Below are 21,002 nucleotides of genomic sequence, written 5' to 3'. Positions count from 1 at the left end.
TTTCCTGTATGAACAGCTACATGTCAGACCCTAGGCCAGATGCTCTCGGTGATGAAATGACTTAGAGAAGTTGCCTCACTGCCTGGTGAGAGAAACAGCCAAGTTAACAGGTGTATCAGTCACGTATTGCTGTGTAACAAATGACTCCAAAATATAGTGTCTTAAAAAAACAACCATTTACTAAGCTCACAATTTTGCAGGTTGTCAATTTGGGGTTCTTCTGATCTGGGCCAGCTACAGTGGCTCGTAGCAGGGCTTATTCATCTGTCTACAATTTGCTTCCAGCTCACCACCGAGCCAGTTTGCCTCAAATCAACTCAGTGAAACTGCTGGATCCTCTTTCCAATGGTCCCTCATCATTCAGCAGGCTGGCCTGGGGTCACTCCCACAGGTTCTCATGGTTTAAGAGCAACAAAAGGGCAAGACTCAATGTAAAATCTTTTCAATTCTCTCCTTCTATCATCTCTGCTACTATTCCAAGGGCCAAAGCAACTGTATGGTCAGCCTTCAACTAACAGGTGGAAAAAGACTCCTCCTGCTAATGAAAGGTACTCTGGAGTCTCATAGAAGGCATGGGCACAGAGAGAGGAAGAATGTGTAGTAAATGCAACTGTGTTTTATGCTGTGGTAAAGGGTTTCCTGGGTACAATGGAGTACAGAGCAAGAAGTGGACTCATCTACCAGGAGAAGATTCAGGGAAGACTACAACCAGGAAGTCATGCCTGAACCAAGTTGGGAATATGACTGAATAGTTAAGGGATGAAAAAAGGCCGAGCATCCAGGAAGCCCCAGGTATTTTCCACAGGCTTCAGTAAAAAGGGAAGGATGGCTTGATGAGAAAAGTCTGAGGAAACAGGGTAAAAACACTGGGGGATTTGTTACATTTGTGAACAGGCACAGATTATCTTTTGTTCTATTGTTTCCCTACCATTCCTGCCTCTTCTGTCCTTTGGGGTCACACAAAACAAGCCCCTACCATCCCCATGTTGGAACTTTTATTTTCCTTGGAGAAGTCTCCTCCTTCCTCATCACCACCCCAACCTTCTTAATTTCTTCCTCAAATGGTCTCCCCATTTGCTGGTTTCTCTTCTAAATGGCCTCCTAAACAAAAACAGAGTCTGTCATGGGATTTCCCCAAGTCAACTCCCAAACTTCCCATTCTGGCTGACCACAAAATTCCTGAGTCTTAGGGCTTTTTGGTAAGTCATAAACCTCATCTGTTCCAGTGGGGTCAGTTTTCTTCACCTTCACGCTTCACCAGGGAGAGTAGGCCAGCAGATGGGAAGGGAGAGAACATCTCCTAGTCAGAGAGCAGAGCCTGTGTGAAGACTCAGAGGCTAAGGAGACCTAAGAGGGGCTCAGAGTGGACATTTTATAACCAGAGCTGGAGAGACATGATTCCAACAGAGTCAAATGAGAGGACTGGGAGAAAGCAGCTGCCCATGATACTGTTATCATTCCCTGTGCTCTCTTTACCCACCAAGGGATAGTAACCCCTTACACGGCACGGAAAAGTTTCAATTCATTTTTAGTATCTAATCTCCTTCTTCCCACATTGGCACTAGCACTCCTCAAGCGCCTACCTGACAGTTTCATGTTTTTCTGGTTGCCGTGTTTAGCTCCAAACTGGGCCCATGGAACTCAGCACTGTCAGCAATGATGTCACACAGGATTACGGAAGCCTTGGTGCTAACTCAGATCTCAGCTGCTTTTTGAAAAGGGTGCCGACCTCAGGTCTTGTGGGAGAGAAACTGTAGCTACTGAATCAAGGAAATTCAGGAGCAAGCCAGAGTCCCCAGGTTATCAAAGCTTCCTGCTGGGAGAAGGGATAAAGGTCCTTCAGACCATTATGTTTGGACATCTTCACCCAAGCAGGATGAAACAGTGACACACGAGGAAAAGGCCTTTCTCTAAGACTCCAGATAAAGGTGAGGAAAAGTTGTCCCAGATTGATGAGTGCTACAGAACAAAAGCTCTGACTTCCACCAGAAAAGAGAGCCATGGTAGGACAAGATGAAGGATTTGGGATGAATGGATAAGGTCATAAGGAAGATTCTCCTGAGAAAGCACTTTCTGTCATTTAGTAGATAATTAACCAAAGTTTATTTTGTCAATAAGAAATGTAGGAATAAATGAGGGATGAAATGAAAGAATTCAATTGTAAGTTTGAGAGCTTTCCAGAATAGCTGCAGACAAGGCACTCTTTTGTTCTGGATCTGAACATGGTGGAAAGGAAGGAAGCCAGTGGGCAACTGGGGCAGAGAGTACAGGATGGTGGAAAGTGTGGGTTGCAAGAAGCGTACTTCATTATTATATTTTCTAATGAGATGGAATTAATATACCATGTGAAGAACTAAGGAAATTTCTCAGGAGGTTCTGGGAGTGGTAGGTTGAAGAGGCCAGAACCCACATCATTGAGGGCAGAAGAAGGGCTGTAGACTCCTTCCTAGATCCAGGAACTCCCCTTCCCCTCCTGTGTCTCCTGCCCACCTCCCTCAAGAGCCTAACAACCCCTAACCACAAAGATGGCTACAGGATAGAATTTTTTATTTTCCTACTTTTCTTAACCTGAGCTTCATCTAGGATCAGTCATGTATCACTCTTTTCAGGCCAGTTTTGTTGCCCTCCCCACTACTATTACCTCTGCTGTCCTCCTCCACCCAGTGCTGCCCTCCACTGGCCCTGCTTCCTGCTGCTTCCTGCTTTTCTGACTGGCCTCTAATACCCTTTGAGAGATCCCCCACCCCATCTTCTGTCTGTCACTGGAGCTTACACTCCCCTCCCAAACTCCTTCTCTTTCTTCCTTAACTCGCCAATCATTCCCTCAAACTCAGAAAAAAACTGACCCTTAAGCTGACATATACAAGCCCCGCCCGCCCACACAGGAGGTATGGTTGTGATTCAGCTACTAAGGTTTGTGCCATCAGACTCTCAAATATGGACATCTGTTTCTGCCTCACGCTGAAGGACATGGTAATGGGCTTCTGTTCAGAGAAAGGCAATTTTAATCTCCTGGTGTAGGCTAGTTAACGGTACGAGGAGAAGTTTTAAATCACACAGAAAAGTACAAATTACGCTGTCTCTTTAAGTATAATTCCTTCTATGAAAATCCTTCCCTTCAAAGGAGGATGAAAACAAGTTACAAAGAGGAGACCGATTCTCCTGTTTCAATGTTTACACTCTAAATTTACTAAAAAAAATAACTTTCATAGAAAACAGTTTTTAGAGAAACCATGTATTATCATGAAGGTGCAGAGCATGAGGTAACTTCCATATTCCACAGGAGCAAATTCACTTCCATCCAACAAACGCAAAAAAAAAAAAATTTTTTTTAATGTGGCGATCCTCTGTTTATATTATAAACTATCACAGGATAAACCTTCGGCTGCTAACTAAAAGGTTTGGCAGTTGGAATCCACCAGCTGCTCCTTGGAAACCCTAAGGGGAGTTCTACTCTGTCCTATAGGGTTGCTATGAATTGGAATCTACTAAAAGAAAACTGGGAGTTTTATTTTTAAATCAATGTATTATAATTTTTTGAAAAACGATAGACTTTTGCTATAAGGTAGTACCATCACTGAAATTTTCTGGAGGAGACTTTATTGCCCAGAGTAAATTCCCTAAAGTATGGTCTGTGCCTGGGGAAGAAGAAAGAAACCATGGGGACTGTGGAGGTGGAGGATGGCGGTGATGGAGAGGCCTCCAGGGATCCCTAGACCAGAGACTTAGGTCACAGTTGAGACACCAGAGCCCAGAGGGCTCATGTAAATTAACTCTCCATTATTGCAAGTCTCAACCCAAGAGGAAAGTGTCACTCAGGGTAGAACATGAGAACAAAAAGCCCAAGTTCCAAGCCCAGGAGGATTCCCCAAGTATCAGCAAGGCCATCTGCATCAGCTTCCACTAGGCAGAATTCCCACTCATCAAATTACTCCAGAGATCCATAGGTCAAGTATGGGTATTCTACCCAAGTGTGTAAGGTCAAGGGGTTAGCGACGGTCTGGCGGACCAGACCAAAACATCTCACACCCCTGTCGGCAAAAGGCCCCTGGTCTTGAGGCTGAGTTTTTGAAGAAAGTGAGTGCCATCAGGTCTGCCCTCAGTCTAACCAACACTGAGTTCCTGGTCAGCATCCTGGAGTCCTGGCAAGAAGAGCCAGGTACCTCCAGGAGCATCTGGAGGAGGAGACAGGGGCTGAAGAGGCTACCACACCTACTGGTGCTGCTACACATGTCAGAAACCTGGCTGCAGAGGGTGCAGGCATGGCCTCAAGGTCAAAGGAGAAAGCGCCTGAAGACGTGCTAGGACTCTTAGACTGAGAGAAGCAGGATGTCTGGACTGCAAAATATGCACCCTTCAGGGAAGAACTTCATTCAGGCTTCTTAAACCCACCTCACCTGGAAGATCCACTCTTTCAGCCTTGTGCCCCTTCCACGCCCCCTCTAGTACATGGAGAGATCCAGCCCTAGAGCACCAGGGTGGAAGAAGCCCCAGGATAGCTGTCGAAGACATGAGGTCCACTCCAAAGCTCCCCCCGCCAAGGAGAGAAGAGGACAAGACTCATCTGCAGATGAGGTCTCAGGGCCCTGAGAATGAGCACAATGTTTGTAAGGAAAGAGAAATGGGATTTCAGTGGGACATGGAAGTCTGAGAAAGAGCCTCTGCAAAGATAGCTCTAAGGGAGGTGTGATTGGGAAGGTGGGCTGGTCACTGAGTTCTTTGTAGTACAAGGTACCAGATAGAAGCCAGACTCTGAGGGGAACCTGCCTGCCGGTGAGCAGTGGGCATAAAACCTTAAACCAATGAGAATCGAATCTCTTCCCAGCAGCTTCTGCACAGATCAGTGATGTTTGCTTGGTCTTTTCTCTTTTCTGTGGTCTAACCTGATCTGTTCTGAGATCAGAGAGTTGGAATAGAAAAGCTTGACTGAGATGAAACGAGCAAAGAGAAGACAAGGCCTCCTAAATCTGGTGAAGACAGAACACAGATAACCAAAGGTGAGGATGGGAAGAAACAGATTGAGTTCCAAGTCCCATCCACAGTATCCCAGGGCCTGGGAATCCCTGGAAGTGCCAGAGGTGTGTACTCCCTGGGAGATGCGACCCCAAGTGTCAGAGGAAGCCCTATGGAGCAAGGAAAGGAGGGCAGGGCCTCTAGGATGGGCACTTCCATACAGGCTGCCCATGTGAATTTCTCAGAGTGACCGTGACAGATCCTGAGAGGGAGAGTTTGAGGCAAAGGAAAGTAAGTTTTCTGAAGAGGGGTGAATTCCACAGTCTCCTGATAATGAAACAGAAATCCCGTCCTGCTCAGAGGTACTGAGTAGGAGGGATTGTGAATTCCCATCCTGCACAGAGGTTGGCTGGGAAGTTCAACTGTCTAAAGACAATGTGGCCAAAGTCTTTTTTATCTTTCAAAGATATATCTTTAACTTCCTGCAAATTCAATCCTGGAAAAAAGCCTAGAATATACAAGTGTGGGTTTTTCAGGAGAGCAACAAGGGGAGAAGGTGATAGTGGCATATCAGAGAAGGAGAACAACAGTCTAATAGTCCCTGTGTTACTTAATGAATCACACATGGTGTCCAGCATTCTTCCTTATCTGTAGACATGTAAATGCAGTAGATGTTTTAGCAATAACTGAATTAATCCTCACAGAATTCTTTTTGGCCATTTCCAGGCATAGAGACCAGAAGAAGTCATTAGTTACAAGAGCAAGCAATACTTGGCTGGTCTGAATTTTGTTCAATTTCTGTGTTTGCCCTTCATAGATTGATAAAAGTCTCTGAATCTGCCATTGAAGATAGTGTTTTCTCTATTGTTATGGATTGAATAGTGTCCCCCAAAATGTGTGTCAACCTGGCCAGACCATGATTCCCAGTATTGTGTGGTTGTCCTGCATTTTGTGATCTGATGTGATTACTTATGTGTTGTAAATTCTAACCTCTGTGATGTTAATGAGGCGGGATTAGAGGCAGTTAGGTTAATGAGGGAGGACACAATCTACAGGATTAGGGTGAGTCTTGAGTCAGTCTCTTTCGAGATACAAAGAGAAGAGTGAGCGGAAATGAGAGGGACCTCATACCACCAAGGAAGAAGTGCCTGGAGTGGAGCACGTCTTTTTGACCCAGTGTCCACGCGCTGAGAATTTCCTAGGCCAGGGGAAGATAGATGACAAGGACCTTCCCCCAGAGCCACAAAGAGAGAAAGCTTTCTCCTAGACCTGGTGCCCTGACTTCAAACTTGTTGCTTCTTAAACTGTGAGAGAATAAGTTTCTGTTTGTTAAAGCCATCCACTTGTGGTATCTCTGCTATAGCCACACTAGATAACTAGAAAACACATATATAAAATAGTAAAAAAAAAAAAAAAGTTTCAAATACACACACATACACGTATGATGTTATTAAACTTTAAAAGGTTTTACATTCTTATAACACATTTAACAATAGAGATTTGTATATAGAAGTTATAATAAGAGCCATCCCCACATAAGTATATTGTACCTGCTCCCCTGAAGTGTCCAGTGTCCAAAGATACATATGTACCCTTTTACACACTTCTTTTTGCCGGGACACATGTAAGTACATTCATTTGTTTGTTTTTATGGAAATTACGTCACACTCTACCCATGTTTTTCTCTGAATCACTCTTCACTTGACAATTTTTCATGGTTCCTCTAAATCAGCAGACATGGAAGAAGCACTCTTTTTGGTTCTTCTCATTCCTAACTCCCACCACTCTTCTGTCAGTTTGTTGTAGTGTGGTGGCTTGCATGTTGCTGTGATGTTGGAAGCTATGCCACTGGTATTTCAAATACCACCAGGGTCCCCCATGGTAGACAGGTTTGAGTGGAGCTCTGGATTTAGACAGACTAGGAAAAAGGACCTAGTGATCTATTTCTAAAAACAAGTGGCCAGTGAAATCTTACAAATAGTACTGGAACACTGTCTGATTGAATGACAGAGGATAACCCCTTAGGTTGGAAGGCACTCAAAATACAAGTGGGGAAGAGCGACCTCCTCAAAGTAGATCCCACTTTAATGACATTTGCTGATGGGGCACAACTCATCATGAGAAGAAACTGATGCAAATATTCATTAATAATCAGAATGTGGAATAAAGGAAGTATGAATCGGGAAATTGGAAGTCATCAAAAATGAAATCGAATGCATAAAGGTCAGTAATCCAAGGCATTAGTGAGCTGAAATAGCTTGGTTTTGGACATTTTAAACTAGACAATGATATGTCCTACTATGCCAGGATTGAGATACTGAAGAGAACGGCACCATATTCATCGATAAAAAGAACATTTCAAGATCTTTTCTGAAGTACACTACGAGCAATAGGTTAATACCCACAGGCCTACCAGGAAGACCAGTTAATAAGACTATTATTCAAATTTACACACAAATCATGAATGTGAAAGATGAAGAAGTTGAAGGTTTTTACCAAGTTCCGCAGTTTGAAACTGATCAAACGTGATGCATTCATCAATCAAGATGTACTGATAATTACATAATTAGAATGCGAAGTTGAAAACAAAGCAGACAAATCAGCAGTTGGAAAATAAGGTATTGATGATAGAAATGACACTGAAGCTTACATGATAGAATTTGGCAAGACCAATGACTTATTCATTGCACATACCTTTCGTCAGGAACATAAACGGTGACTATACTCGTGAACCACTCCAGGCAGAATAGACAGAAAACAAATTTGTGGAAGGTGATGATGGAGAAGGTCAATATCATGAGTCAGAATCAGGCCAGGGGCTGACTGCAGAACAGATGATCAGTTGCTCATATTCACGTTCAAGTTGAAGCTGAAGAAAATTCAAACAAGTCCATGAGTCAAAGTATGCCCTTGAGTATATCAAACCTGAATTTAGAGACCATCTCAAGAAGAGATTTGATGCACTGCACACTAATGATCGAAGACCAGATTAGCTGTGGGATGATAGCAAGGACATCATATATGAAAAAAACAAAAAGTCATTAGAAAGACAGGAAAGAAAGCAAACACCAAAGAGGATGTCACAAGAGACTCTGAATCTTGCTCTTGAATGTACAGTAGCTAAAGAGAATAGAAGGAAAAAGAAAGTAAAAGAGCTCAATAGAATACCTGAAAGGGAAGCTGGAGAAGACAAAGTATGATAATATAATGTGAACAGATCTGGAGTTAGAAAACCAAAAGGGAAGAAAACACCTGGCATTTCTCAAGCTAAAAGAACTGAAGGAAATATTCAAGCCTCTAGGTGCAATACTGAAGGATTCTATGGGCAAAATATCGAACAACAGAGGAAACATCAAAAGTAGATGGAAGGAACACAAAGACTCAATACACCAAAAACAATTGGTCGACGTTCAACCATATCAGGAGGTAGCATAGGATCAAGAGCTGATGGTACTGAAGGAAGAACTCCAAGCTGCACTGAAGCCATTGGCAAAAAACATGGCTCCAGGAATTGATGGCGTACCAAATGAGATGTTTCAACACACGGACGCAGTGCTGGAGGTGCTCACTTGTCTATTCCAATACATTTGGAAGACAGCTACCTGAACAAATGACTGAAAGAGATCTATATGTGTGCCCATTCCAAAGAGAGGTGGTCCAACGCAATGCGGAAATTATCGAGCAATGTCATTAACATCACATGCAAGAAAAATTTTGCTGAATATAATTTAAAAACAGTTGCAGCAGTACACAGACAGGGAACTACCAAAAATTCAAGCTGGATTCAGAGGAAGACATGGAACGTGGGATATCATTTCTGATGTCTGATGGATCTTGGCTGAAAGTAGAGACTATCACTAAGATGTTTACCTATTTTTGTTTACTATACAAGCACACTCAACTGTGTGGCTCATGACAAATTATGGATAGCTTACCAAAGAATGGGAATTCCAGAACACTTAACTGTAGTCATGCGGAATATCTACGTAGACCAAGAGGCAGTCATTTGAGTAGGGCAAGGGGATACGTGTGGTTTAAAATCAGAAAGTTATGTGTCATGGTGGTATCCTTTCACCATACTTACTCAATCTGTATGCTGAGCAAATAATCTGAGAAGCTGGTCTGTAAGAAGAAGAACATGGCATCAGTTTTGGAGAAAGATTCACTAACAACCTATGATATGCAGCTGATACGACCTTGCTTGCTGAAAGTAAAGAGGACTTGAAGCAGTTACTGATGAAGAGCAACCACTACAGCCTTCAGTATGGATTACACCTCAACATAAAGAAAACAAAAATTCTCACAACTGGACCAGTAAGCAACACCATGATAAATAGAGAAAATACTGAAGTCATCAAGCATTTCATTTAACTTGAATCCATAATCAATGCCCACAGAAGCAGCAGTCAAGAATTCAAACAATGTATTGCATTGGGCAAATCTATGGCAAAAGACCTCCTTAAAGTGTTGTGAAGGAAAGATGTCACTTTGAGGACTAAGGTGTGCCTGAGCAAAGCCATGATATTTTCTATCACCTCACATGCTTGAGCAAGTTAGACAATGAATACGGAAAACCGAAGAACTGATTCATTTAAAATATGGTGTTGGCAAAGAATACTGAATATACCATGGACTGCCAGAAGAATAAACAAATCCATCTGGGAAGAAGTACACCAAGATTGCACCATAGAAGCAAGGATGGTGAGACTTCGTCTCACGTGCCTTGGACATATTTTCAGGAGGGACCTGTCCCAGGAGAGGCTCATCATGCTTGGAAAAGCTGAGGGTCAGGAAAAAAGAGGAAGGCGCTCAACAACATGAACTGACACAATGGCTGCAAGAATGGGTTCAAACATAGCAATGATTGTGAGGATGGTTCAGGATCAGGCAGTGTTTCATTCTGTTTTACACAGGATCGATGGCATCTAACAGCCACAACTAACATATGTATGCGTATATATATGTATGTGTGTGTGTGTGTATATATATATATATATATATACATACATATATATACCCATTGCTGTCGAGTCGGTTCCAACTCATAGTGACCCTACAGGACAGAGCAGAACTGCCCCACAGAGTTCCCAAGGAGCGCCTGGTGGATTCGAACTGCTAACCTTTTGGTTAGCAGCTATAGCTATTAACCATTATGCAACTAGGGTTTCCATATAAAAAAAAAAAAAAATTTTTTTATATATATATACACACATAAACACACATATATATACACACACTCTTTTTTTTTTATATATATGTGTGTATATATATATATTCTGTTCAGCAGTTTTGCATCTCTAGAGATCCCAGGCTAAGACATTTGGTACCTACAGTGGTTCTAGAGGAACCAAATCTTAAGGATGAGTTTTCTGAATTGATTCTCAAGTCTGGCTAGTCTTAAAGGCACTGATGACTGTCTCCAGTAGTAAATAGGCTATTGCTAATCCATGGTGGGAGGTGACAATAGAAATACGCAAAATACTACTACAACTGGATCAAATATTTGTGAGACAAGGCTCTGCCTGATTACATATTTGATACTTTTCTATAATTTTGTCAGAATAAGAATAATAAGGAAGCTGCTTGGTTGGTCCTGCTTTTGGAGCCACACTGGTGAATGAAAGAAATGGGCTCAAAGCTCAAGCACCACATACAAGATCTGAAAGCTGCCACTTGTGCCCAGAAAGAAAACCATATTTCTTATAGTAACGAGGCTAATGCTGCCAAAAATAAACTCAGATTCTTATCATAAGAGTGACTGAATTAAAGCGCCGGTTGAATATCCAACCTCAAATGGTTTCTGAAGTTAGAGTCAGGGCACTGATTGGGAAGAAATGGGATCCTGAAACTTGGGATTAGGACATATGGGCAGATAGTCAGGAAGCGGGGGACAATGAACCTCCAATTTCTGTTGAATCGCTCTTCCTAACAGAACCAGACCTCTTACTCCCATCTGAAGAGATTCTCTAACTTTGCCGGCTAAGCCACCCTTCCCAGTAAAACAATTATCCCTTCCACCTCCATCTGATGAGATTACCCCAGCTGTGCCTGAAGTGTCTTGTTTGAGTTGTCTCCTGGCATGGTGTCTGGGGCATTGCCTGGGGCATCACCTTAGGCAGATGCCTTATAAGACACGGCTGAACATCCCACTGCCACTGCCCATTTTTGCTTCTAGACCTATACCTAGACTTCAGTCCCAACAAGCCCCGAAAGGTGAGCTATGAAGTGTGATCCAGGAAAAGCTATGCTAAACTCCAAAAGAACTGCTTGATTTTTCTAATATATACATACATACAGAAACCTGGTGAATATGTGTGGGAATGGCTATTATGGGTGTGGGATAACGGTGCAAGCAACATAAAGGTGGATTAGTCTGAGTTTATTGATATAGGCCCAGGAAGCATAGATTCTTCATTCAGTGTTTCAGCTTGAGAGGTTAGAAAAGGATCTCATAGTTTATTTGGCTGGTTTACTGAAGCATGGATTAAGTGGTGGCCTAAAATAAATCAAGTGGAAATGGCAGATCTGCCATTGTATACTGTAGGAGAAGGTATCCAAAGGCTGAGGGAAATTGGCATGTTAGAATGGATTTATTAGGCTGGACCCACAGACCCACACACGGAGTGCCCAGAGGGCTCTCTTTTTACCATAGCAGTGAGGTCCAAATTTGGGAAGCAAGCCCCAGCATTATTGAAGACTTCTGTGGTTGCTATTTTATATAAGTAAGAGTCCACAGTGAGAACTGCCCTAACTGAATGAAGACACCTGACTACAATGCAGTTGACTGGACCCCATGGTGGTAGCAGCCAAGTGGTGGCACTCAATCAACAAAGACAAGGTGGGTGTGGTTACCATAACAGACAGTAGAGTCAAAGCAGTAATCAGAACAGTCTGCTCGCATGGATTTATGGCATTGGCTACTTAGTCACAGTGTCCCTGGGAGTGAAAGAGCTGGGAAATGTACATCTCCTGGTACCTAGCGTCCTAGATATCTAGTGCTCCTGTAACAGAAATACCACAAACGGATGACTTTAACAAAGAAAATTATTCCCTCACAGTCTAGGAGGCTATAAGTCCAAATTCAGGGTGCCAACTCCAGGGGAAGGCTTTTTCTCTCTGTCACTCCTACGAGAAGGTCTTTGTCACCAATCTTCCCCTGGACAAGAAGGTTCTCAGCACAGGGATCCTAGGTCCAAAGGATGCACTGCTCCTGACACTTCTTTCTTGGTGCTACTGAGGTCCCCCTGTCTCTCTGCTCTTTTCTCTTTTATATCTCAAAAGAGATTGACTTAAAACAGAACTTAATCTTGTAGATTGAGCCCTGCCTCCTTAACATAACTGCTTCAAATCTTCGCTCATTAACATCATAGAGGTAGGATTTACAATACATTGGAAAATTACATCAGCTGACAAAATGGTGGATAATCGCACAATACTGGGAAGCATGGCCTAGTCAAGGTGATATATACATTTTGGGAAGACAGAATTTAATCCGTAACACCTAGTATGCAGCTATCCACCTGTTAATGCCTTTTTCTCCATACCTGTTTCAAAGTATCACCCGAAACAGTGTGCCTTCTCTCTGACCTAAGTATATAAGGACCAAATAATATAGAGGAATCTCTGTTACGTTTTCTCCATCTTACCATTATTTGGCCTCATACGCAGACCCAGTCACTTAATTGCGCAGCAGAATGAAGAGATTAAAGCCCCAACATTCTTGCCAGTGGACCAGGAAGGTAGCTGCTCAGACATCAGAGAGCCTCAGAGAGACAGAGACCAGGCGGCTCAAGAGAGGGGTACCATAAAGTTGTTTTTCATACCCCTCCCCACTCCCACGGTTGCATATGCTTTGCTCTGACCCTAAGAAGTAGATCAATCCTTTGAGAACTGCATTATGGGTTAGAACACCAACAAGGTCCCAGACTGAGTGACACTCCCATAGATTACATCCAAATATCACTGCAAAGTCTTCAAAATCTGAACTGACATCTGAGCCACAGCATCCAGAAGTTGGGAAAGAACCTGCAGCCTGAACATAACTGGGTCAAGTGATTCCTAAAACAAACAACATCGACATTTTCTGTAAGATTGAAGTAAGACACAGTCTTGGAATCACAGACAAAAACTTTAAAAAGCTACTTTAACCATGCTCAAAGAAGTAACAGGCACAACTTAGAAAAATAGAAAAATACATAGAAACCATTCACAAATGAAAATTTTAGACAGGAAAAACAGAAAAATAGAGATAAAAAATTCACTTGATCAGCTCTACAGCAGAATGCTGTTGACAGACAAAAGGATCAATGAGATGAAAACAGTTCAATTGAAAATATCCAATCTGAAAACAGAGAACAAATATTGAAAAAAAAATGAACAGAGCCTCAAAAAAATTCAAAAATATCTAACATTTATTTATTGGAATTCCATAAGGTGTAGAGAAAATATGTGGTGTAGAAAAAAGTATCTGAAGAAATACTGGCTCAACACTTTCCCAATTTGTTGAAAGACATAAACTTACAGATTCAAGAAGCTATGCAAACTCCAACAAGTTAAACTCACATAATTTTACGCCCAAATGCCTCACTGTCAATTGTGGAATAACAAGGACCAAGAAAATATCTTCAAAGAAGCTAGAGAGAAAACAACTCATCTCACACAGGAGAAACAATTGGAATGACTCTGTATTCATCATCAGAAGCCATGGAGGCCAAAAGGCTGTGAAAACAACATTTTTTCAACACTGAAAGAAAAGAAACATTAACCCAGTGTTCTATAGGCTGTTATTTCCTTCATGAGTAAAGGAAAAATATTGACATTCTCAGGTGAAAGACGCTTAAGAGAATTCATCGCCACCAGACTTGCTCTAAATGAAACACTAAAGGAAGTTCTTCAGGTGGCAGGCTTGGAATTTCAGGAATTATGGAAAGCAACAAAGTGGAAAGTATCTTCGGAAGTTCGCCCTCCACCAAAGATTAGACAGGTCTATAAAACAAACAACAACACACGTGAAGAAAGTGTTTCTTAGTTCAATCATGTGTATGAGACCAAAAGTACAAAACCAGCCCAAAAGCACTGAAAAGAGGGCAGGACGGAACAGGAATCATGGCGGATGGAAACGGGGAACTGGAGCATAGGAGAGGACAATATTGACACATCATGAATATTGCAACCAATGTCACAAAACAATTGTGTATAAATGGTTGAACAAGAAAGTAATTTGCTCTGTAAAGTTTCAAATAAAGCACAATAAAAAATAAAAAAAGTGGTAGGTATCTCGGTAAACATATTATGCCAACCCTGTTGTCACTGTACAACATGGCGCAGGACTCCCCTCTTTGCAAAGACTTTCTAGCCTATTGGAAAAACTTTGGAATATACTCTTGGTGGCAAATTAGTATTAGAGAATGGGGTTAATTTTGAAAATATGAGATGTCTGTACTCATGCCTGGTGAATAAACTGGATAATAATATTTTCAGAGCGAAATGAGACGTTCTAACAGAAAAATAGGCCTGAATTCCCACGTGGGCCATGAGCCTACTACTCTGAAGGCCTTTCCCAGAGAGGCATTTCAGGCACTTCTAGAGCAGCAGGAGCGCTGGGGAATGCAGGTGTCAACCTCCCCCAGGGCCTTCTCTGAGGGGTAAGTACCTGCTTTAGTACTGAGCTTAGTGGTTCATAAATTGTCATTCTGCATAAGGTCTTCAGGTTCAAGTCTGTAATCCAGCTGGGATTCTGTGTGTGCTGCATCTCTGCATCAAAAGAACATGCTTCTAGAAGCAGAATGCCAGGAGAGAGGCGGTTGGGCAGTTGGGGGTGGGGGGTGCTGCGCAGACAGGGGTGCCCGAGGGAGGCACAATATAGTCATTCTGCAGGAGGTCTAGTCCTTCTGCACAAGAATTAGAATGCTTCTCAATGCACAATAGTTTACACACAGGACATAAACAAAGTTACTGAAGGACAAAGTTGAATAGTAAACCAAGCCACTCCCTGTCAATCCTTACCTGAGAGGGTCTTCATCAGGACTTCCGGGGATGGAGAAGGAAACAGTAAACGCTGATTTATTTTACCTCTTCCTTCCTCAAGAAACAGGAACTGGTGTTAAGATGTCAGGTGTCAAGCCCCAAACTCCTCTTCTGGTCTGTATTTAAGCTGTATAATAAAACTGGGAATCAGGCAATCAGCCATGAGCAGACAGACCCAGGAGTATTTCCAGTGCCCCACATCTTTGAGCTCCAGTGAGATCCTGTTCTTAGTCCCTAGATTAGCAGAGGAGCTGAAAGACTGAAATTCCATGTTTTCAGGCAACTTGGGCTTCAAGCAGGCACTTATTGCTAAAGTCGTATTTCTCTGTGTTAATTTATGATCCTTAACTCAAATCCGGAGTTTGGAGCTCATTTTGATAACTCCTCATTGGTCTGTGTAGACAAGAGTCTGCTCACAGTCAGTGATGACAATGGAGGAAACAAAGTCCCTAGCCCAGAGGAGGGACTGTTCCCCAAATTTGGGGCAATGCCCCTGGGAAGCATCGGCGAGGTGCACTGTGGCCTCTGTGGCTTTGCCTTCTGCTCCTGGAATTGCACCCTGGGGGCCTCCATATGCAGACGCAGAGTCCGTGGGTGACCACAACTCCTGCCCTTCTGGGTCATCGTCCGGACGCACGTTGCGATATGCTTCCTGCCCCCCTTCCCAGCATAAGTGCTGCGATCACACGTGGCAGAACCAGTTCCCAGGTCCAGACCCTAGACCTTGCCCTCCTTGGCCTTAGGCTTCCCCTTTTTTTTTAGTCCTGGGGGAACCCGCAAGCCTGGCGGGTGCGAGGTTAGCACCCGGCTGGGCGGGCTTGGGCCTGTCTCAAAAGGCTCATGGCGCACGCAGGTACCGCCTCCTTGGAGTCTGCAGGCTTGCGGTGGGCAGCCCGGCATCTCCTGCCTCCCTCGGGCGCCCTCTCTGGGCAGCAGCTCCCCTCCCCCCGCCCCGCCAACCACCCAACAGTCCCACTGCCTGCTTTCTGCTTCTAGAAGCGTGTTCTTTTGATGCACACATGCAGCACACACAGAATCCCAGCTGGATTACAGACTTGAACCTGAAACGCACAACTTTAAAACTACTAGACTGGGGGGGGTATTGGCAGTGAAAATAGGAAAAAAAAAATAAGAAAGAGAACAATTACAAAAAAAGTATTAGAAGACTGCAACCTCACGTTATGGACTCAAGAAGGCTGCGGATACACAACTGCGTAGATAGCATACTGTTGTCTCTTTCTTTGCAAATAAGTCTTAGATGAGGGAATTTGGTACCGGGAATAGTTGCAGAGCCTGACTTTGGGGAAATCTGGGATTGATTAATTGGCTTGCATGAGGCTACAAGCCCTGATAATCAATATTTAAAGATGAGATTGGAGCAATCTAGAACATGCATCAGAATTTTTTACAAGTAAATTAGCACCAGAAGAGGCCTTTAACCACTAAATAAAATGGGTCAGTAGTTCAAGATCTCCCTACAAAGAAAATGGCAGACCTAGATCGTTTCCAGTCAGGTTCCAGCAAACATGCAAGAAACAGTCATTTTAATCTTGTACATAGTCAACAGAGATTAGAAAACCATGAGACACTCCCCTAACTTGATCCTTATGGCTAGTTTAAAAATGATAACAAATTAGAGAAGGAAGGTAGAAGAAGAGTTAGAGGACAAGCACACTCAGTAACTGAGATGCAAAACCCTACATAAGATGCCAGCAAAGGAAATCCAGCAAAGGGTAAACCACGTAACATGCCATGATCAAGGCGGTTTATTGTAGGCATACAAATTTGAGTGAACGTTAAAGATTTAGTAATTTCATTCACCACATGCATAGGTGAAAGAAGAGAAGACATATGCTCACCTCAAGAGATGGGGGCAAAGCAGGTTGATAAAATCCAATCACACGGAGAGATAAGGACTAGGAGCAAACATGGAACAGAAAAGGAGTTCCCGAACGTGGAAAACTACAACTAGCGTGATAGTTCATGGTGATGTGTGGGACATTCTCTTTAAAATTAATAAAAAATAAAATAAGGATGCTTCTATCATTATTTTTATTAAACATTTAACACTGGAAGTGTAAGCTAGTACAAAAAAAGTATAACTGCTATTCATAGATTATAGGACTGTCTCCATTGAAAACCGTAGAAAATATTGTAATTAATAGTAATCATAAATAAAAAATAAATTGAAATTTCAGTGCGTCAGCATCAAGCGGACTCTGTCATAGCTCTTAGGTGAAAGCAAAGGACACTGATAGGGAAAGAGCAGGTTCGGGTGGGCTAGACCAAGGAGGGAAGAAAATTATTCTGCACTGGGCTGAACTTATAAGCACGGGTATGTGTGTTAGTTACCTAGTCCCTCCATAACAAAAAATAACACAACTGGATGGCTTTTAAAGGACAGAAATTTATTTTCTCACAGTTTAGCAGGTAGTAGTTCGAATTCAGGGCATGTCTGTAGTGGGAGGTCCTTCCTTGTCTACCTCAGCTTCTAGTAGATGCCAGCAATCATTTGTGTTCCTGGCCTTCTAGAAGCATCTGTCTTCTTTGTCTGTCTTCCTTTTCACCTGTTTGTGTCTGTGTGTATTCTGCTCCTTTTATAACTAAGAAGAGTTAGGCTTAGGACCCACCCTACATTGGTATGACCTCATTCACATAATAAAAGCAGGCCCCTTATTTCCAAACAAGGTCAGAATTACAGGTACAGGGGTTAGGATTTCCACATACATTTCGGAGGGACACAATTCAATCCCTAACAGTCGACTTACCAGATATTCTGGATTGAGAGTACTCACATGAACAGCTGAGAGCAGTTCCAATTCTTTGCTACATTCAGTGGCTGAAACTTGTCTCAATGGTCACCCATAGGAATGTTGGAGCAATTTATTGTGCAGGACCTGGCCTACCATTCCTAATCATGTCCATTGTGTGGAAAAACACACACTCCCATCACCGAAGCCTTGAGAAATTCATCGATAAGAACGGAATGGTGGTTGGAACCAAGAATTCTTTCATAGCCTAGATAACATGGTGCAGCTGTTAGATATCCACATGGAGATGTCCGGTAATAAAACTTCACCCCACACGGAGATGTCAAGAATAATACCAACAGCTAATGTTCATTGAGTACCTACACTGGTGCCAGGCACTCCTGTGCTTTTCCTTTCATGTTTGCTTTTCATGATGGCCATATGAGGAAAGTATCATTATAATGCATAAAGAGGTCAATACAGAGAGTTACGCTGACATTTGAATATATGAGTCTGGACCCAGGAGGAGTTTGAATGGATGGAGGTATAAACCTCACGTCCTTAGCTACAAATAGACAGCAGTAAACTCACTGAGGCATCCTAGAGGGAGGGTGTCAATAGAGAGAGGAGTAGGCACCAAGCCCAAGGGTACTCGGGTATCTAGAAGCCTGCCAGGTGAACAGCAGCCAACAAGCCTCTCTGAAGTCCAGTGTGGTTCCTGGAGGGTTGTCTGTCCTTTCTCTCAGCTGCATTTCCCCAGTGCTCCTCCCACCTGCACTGGGTTGTCCCCTTCATGACGACAGGGACAGTGTGTACCTTTCACCACTGTATCTGCATAACATAGACTACTTCTGGCCCATGGAATATACTGACTGAAAGAAAAATAAACAAACGATAAGTACATAAAATCCTTCGTAGTTGATACCTTGGAATACATTAAGGGGCTTCATGAGTAAGAGGGAGAAAAACTGATCAGGGCTGCTTCTGAGACCATCCCTTAGGCGTAATGAGTGTTAAACAACACTTAAACAAAGACATTTAATGGCAGAGATGTATGTTAAAAAGATGTAAGTATAGCTTAAAGATTACTAAAAACATGCACATTATTGCAACTATAGTCAAATCGCTAAAAAAGATATACTACATGCACACAGAATATTATAAAGTAATTTAATGCCCTCATTAAAAAAAAACAAAAAAAATTACCATGAAAAGACTAATGTTGAATGAAAATATCAGGATATAATATCTGTGTTAATATACGTAAATGTGTGTGCTAATACACACATAAAACCAGTTGCCATTGAGTCAGTTCTGATTCATGATGACACCAGTGTGCCAGAGTAGAACTGTACCCCATAGGGGTTCCAATGGCTGAGTTTTCGGAAGTAGGCTGCCAGACCTCTCTTTCATAGCAATTCTGGGTGGACCTGAACTCCAACTTTCTGTCAGCAGCTCAAGATATTAACCATTTGCATCAACCAGAGACTCTAATACACATACATGCCAATATAAGCAAGAAAATAGACATATCGGAACGTTAATAATTTATTCTATGCATTACGTATGTTTTCTTGTTTTTTTTTTTTTTTGCATACTTTCCCATTGCTTCCAAGTTTTTGAGGAATAGAATGTACTTCTGGAAAAATTCATGAGAGATTTTTAAGTAATGAAATAATTAACAGAAACAGAACGAGTAAATCTGTGGCAAGGCAGCCCATGAACCCAAGATTACAGTAACACTGGTATGAAAAGCAGAATTGTGGAGTCCTGAAGCTCAGTGGTTCCATGCATCCATCAGGAAAGAGGGAAGAGCAAATAAACAAGGAGAAAATACAGTGAGCCAGAGGAGTGGGAGCCCTCTGTTGTGGGCACAGTTTTCTCATGAAACTTTAGATGGACACAGTGGGTGGGATTATCCACTTCCATCATACAAACATTTTTATTACCCTTGATTTTAACAGAACTATGTTATAAAAACAAATAATAAAATAAAGTATAATAAAAGAATAAATCTCATCAGTGGGCTACTATCATTTTCCCCAGCCACTGAGGAGGGCAGGAGACACACAAGGGAAAGAAGATGGAGCAGTGTGAAAACTCATGCTAAGTGGGGAGGAGAGTGTTTCTGAGACAGGCCTTAGCTCCTACCACCTAGGGAAGTAGGCAGCCATGCACAACCAACTGGAAGAAATGGTACATTATTTCTGAGACCTACTCCAGCTCATAACAAATTATGGATAACATGGAGAAGAATGAGATTTCCAGGACACTTAACTGTTTTTATGAGAAACCTGTACATAGAACAAGAGGCAGTCATCTAAACAGAACAAGGAATACAGCATGGTTTAAAGTCAAGAAAGGTGTGCATCACCGTTGTATCCTTTCACCATATGTATTCAACCTGTATGCTGAGCAAATAATCTGAGAAGCTGGTCTGAAGAAGAATAAGGCATCAGGATTGGAGGAAGACTCATTAATAACCTGAGATATGCAGATGATACAATCTTGCTTGCTGAAAGTGAAGAGGCCTTAAAGCATTTACTGCTGAAGATCTAAGACTACAGACTAACAGCCTAACAACTGGACCAATAAGCAACATCATGATAAACGGAGAAAATGTTCACGTCACTAAGGGCTTCATTTTTACTTGGATCCACAATAAACACCCACGGAAGCAGCAGTCAAGAAATCAAACGACACATTGCATTGGGCAAATCTGCTGCCAGAGACCTCTTTAAAGTGTTCAAACGCACAGATGTCACCTTGAAAACTAATGTGCCCCTGACTCAAGCCATGGTGCTTTCAGTCGCCTCATACGCACACGAAAGGTGGGCAATGAATAAGGAAGACCAAAGAAAAATTGAAGGCATTGAATTACGATGTTTGCAAAGAATATTGAATATACCATGGACTGCCAAAAGAATGAACAAATCTGTCTTGAAAGAAGTACAGCCAGAATATTCCTTAGAAGCAAGAATGGCGAGGCTTCATCTCACATATTTTGGACATGTTGTCAGGAGAGATCAGTCCCTGGAGAAGCAGGTCATACTTGGTAACAAGTGGCCACAACAATTGGCTCAAACATAACGACGACTGTGAAGATGACGATAGGTAGTTTAACATACATTTTGACCCATATGAATTAAAATTTAAACAATTATTTCATGCCTTTTTGTAGGGGTTTTAGAATATACAATTAAAATAAATGTAAACAATTAATAGAAAAAATCTCTGAAAATAAAATTTAATTTTTTTAAATCCCTGCTCCAT

At 42.3% G+C, this 21,002-nt stretch overlaps 1 long non-coding RNA gene across 5 annotated transcripts in view; it reads right to left on the bottom strand.

Moving 5' to 3' along the window:
• The window catches only part of LOC135229307 (uncharacterized), a 146,074-nt gene that overhangs the window by 99,030 nt on the left and 26,042 nt on the right, over nucleotides 1-21,002 (bottom strand). For all 5 annotated transcript variants that reach the window (XR_010320091.1, XR_010320094.1, XR_010320093.1 and 2 more), the window contains 2 exons: nucleotides 14,959-15,106; nucleotides 7,648-7,822 (listed from right to left, as the gene is read on the bottom strand). This is a non-coding gene — a long non-coding RNA (uncharacterized LOC135229307). The remainder of the gene's footprint in view (nucleotides 1-7,647; nucleotides 7,823-14,958; nucleotides 15,107-21,002) is intronic.

This window comes from Loxodonta africana, unplaced genomic scaffold, assembly GCF_030014295.1.
Source record: "Loxodonta africana isolate mLoxAfr1 unplaced genomic scaffold, mLoxAfr1.hap2 scaffold_185, whole genome shotgun sequence".
NCBI lineage: Eukaryota > Metazoa > Chordata > Mammalia > Proboscidea > Elephantidae > Loxodonta > Loxodonta africana.
The sequence above is the reverse complement of the archived record's forward strand: the minus strand, read 5'-3'. Positions and strand labels throughout refer to the sequence as shown.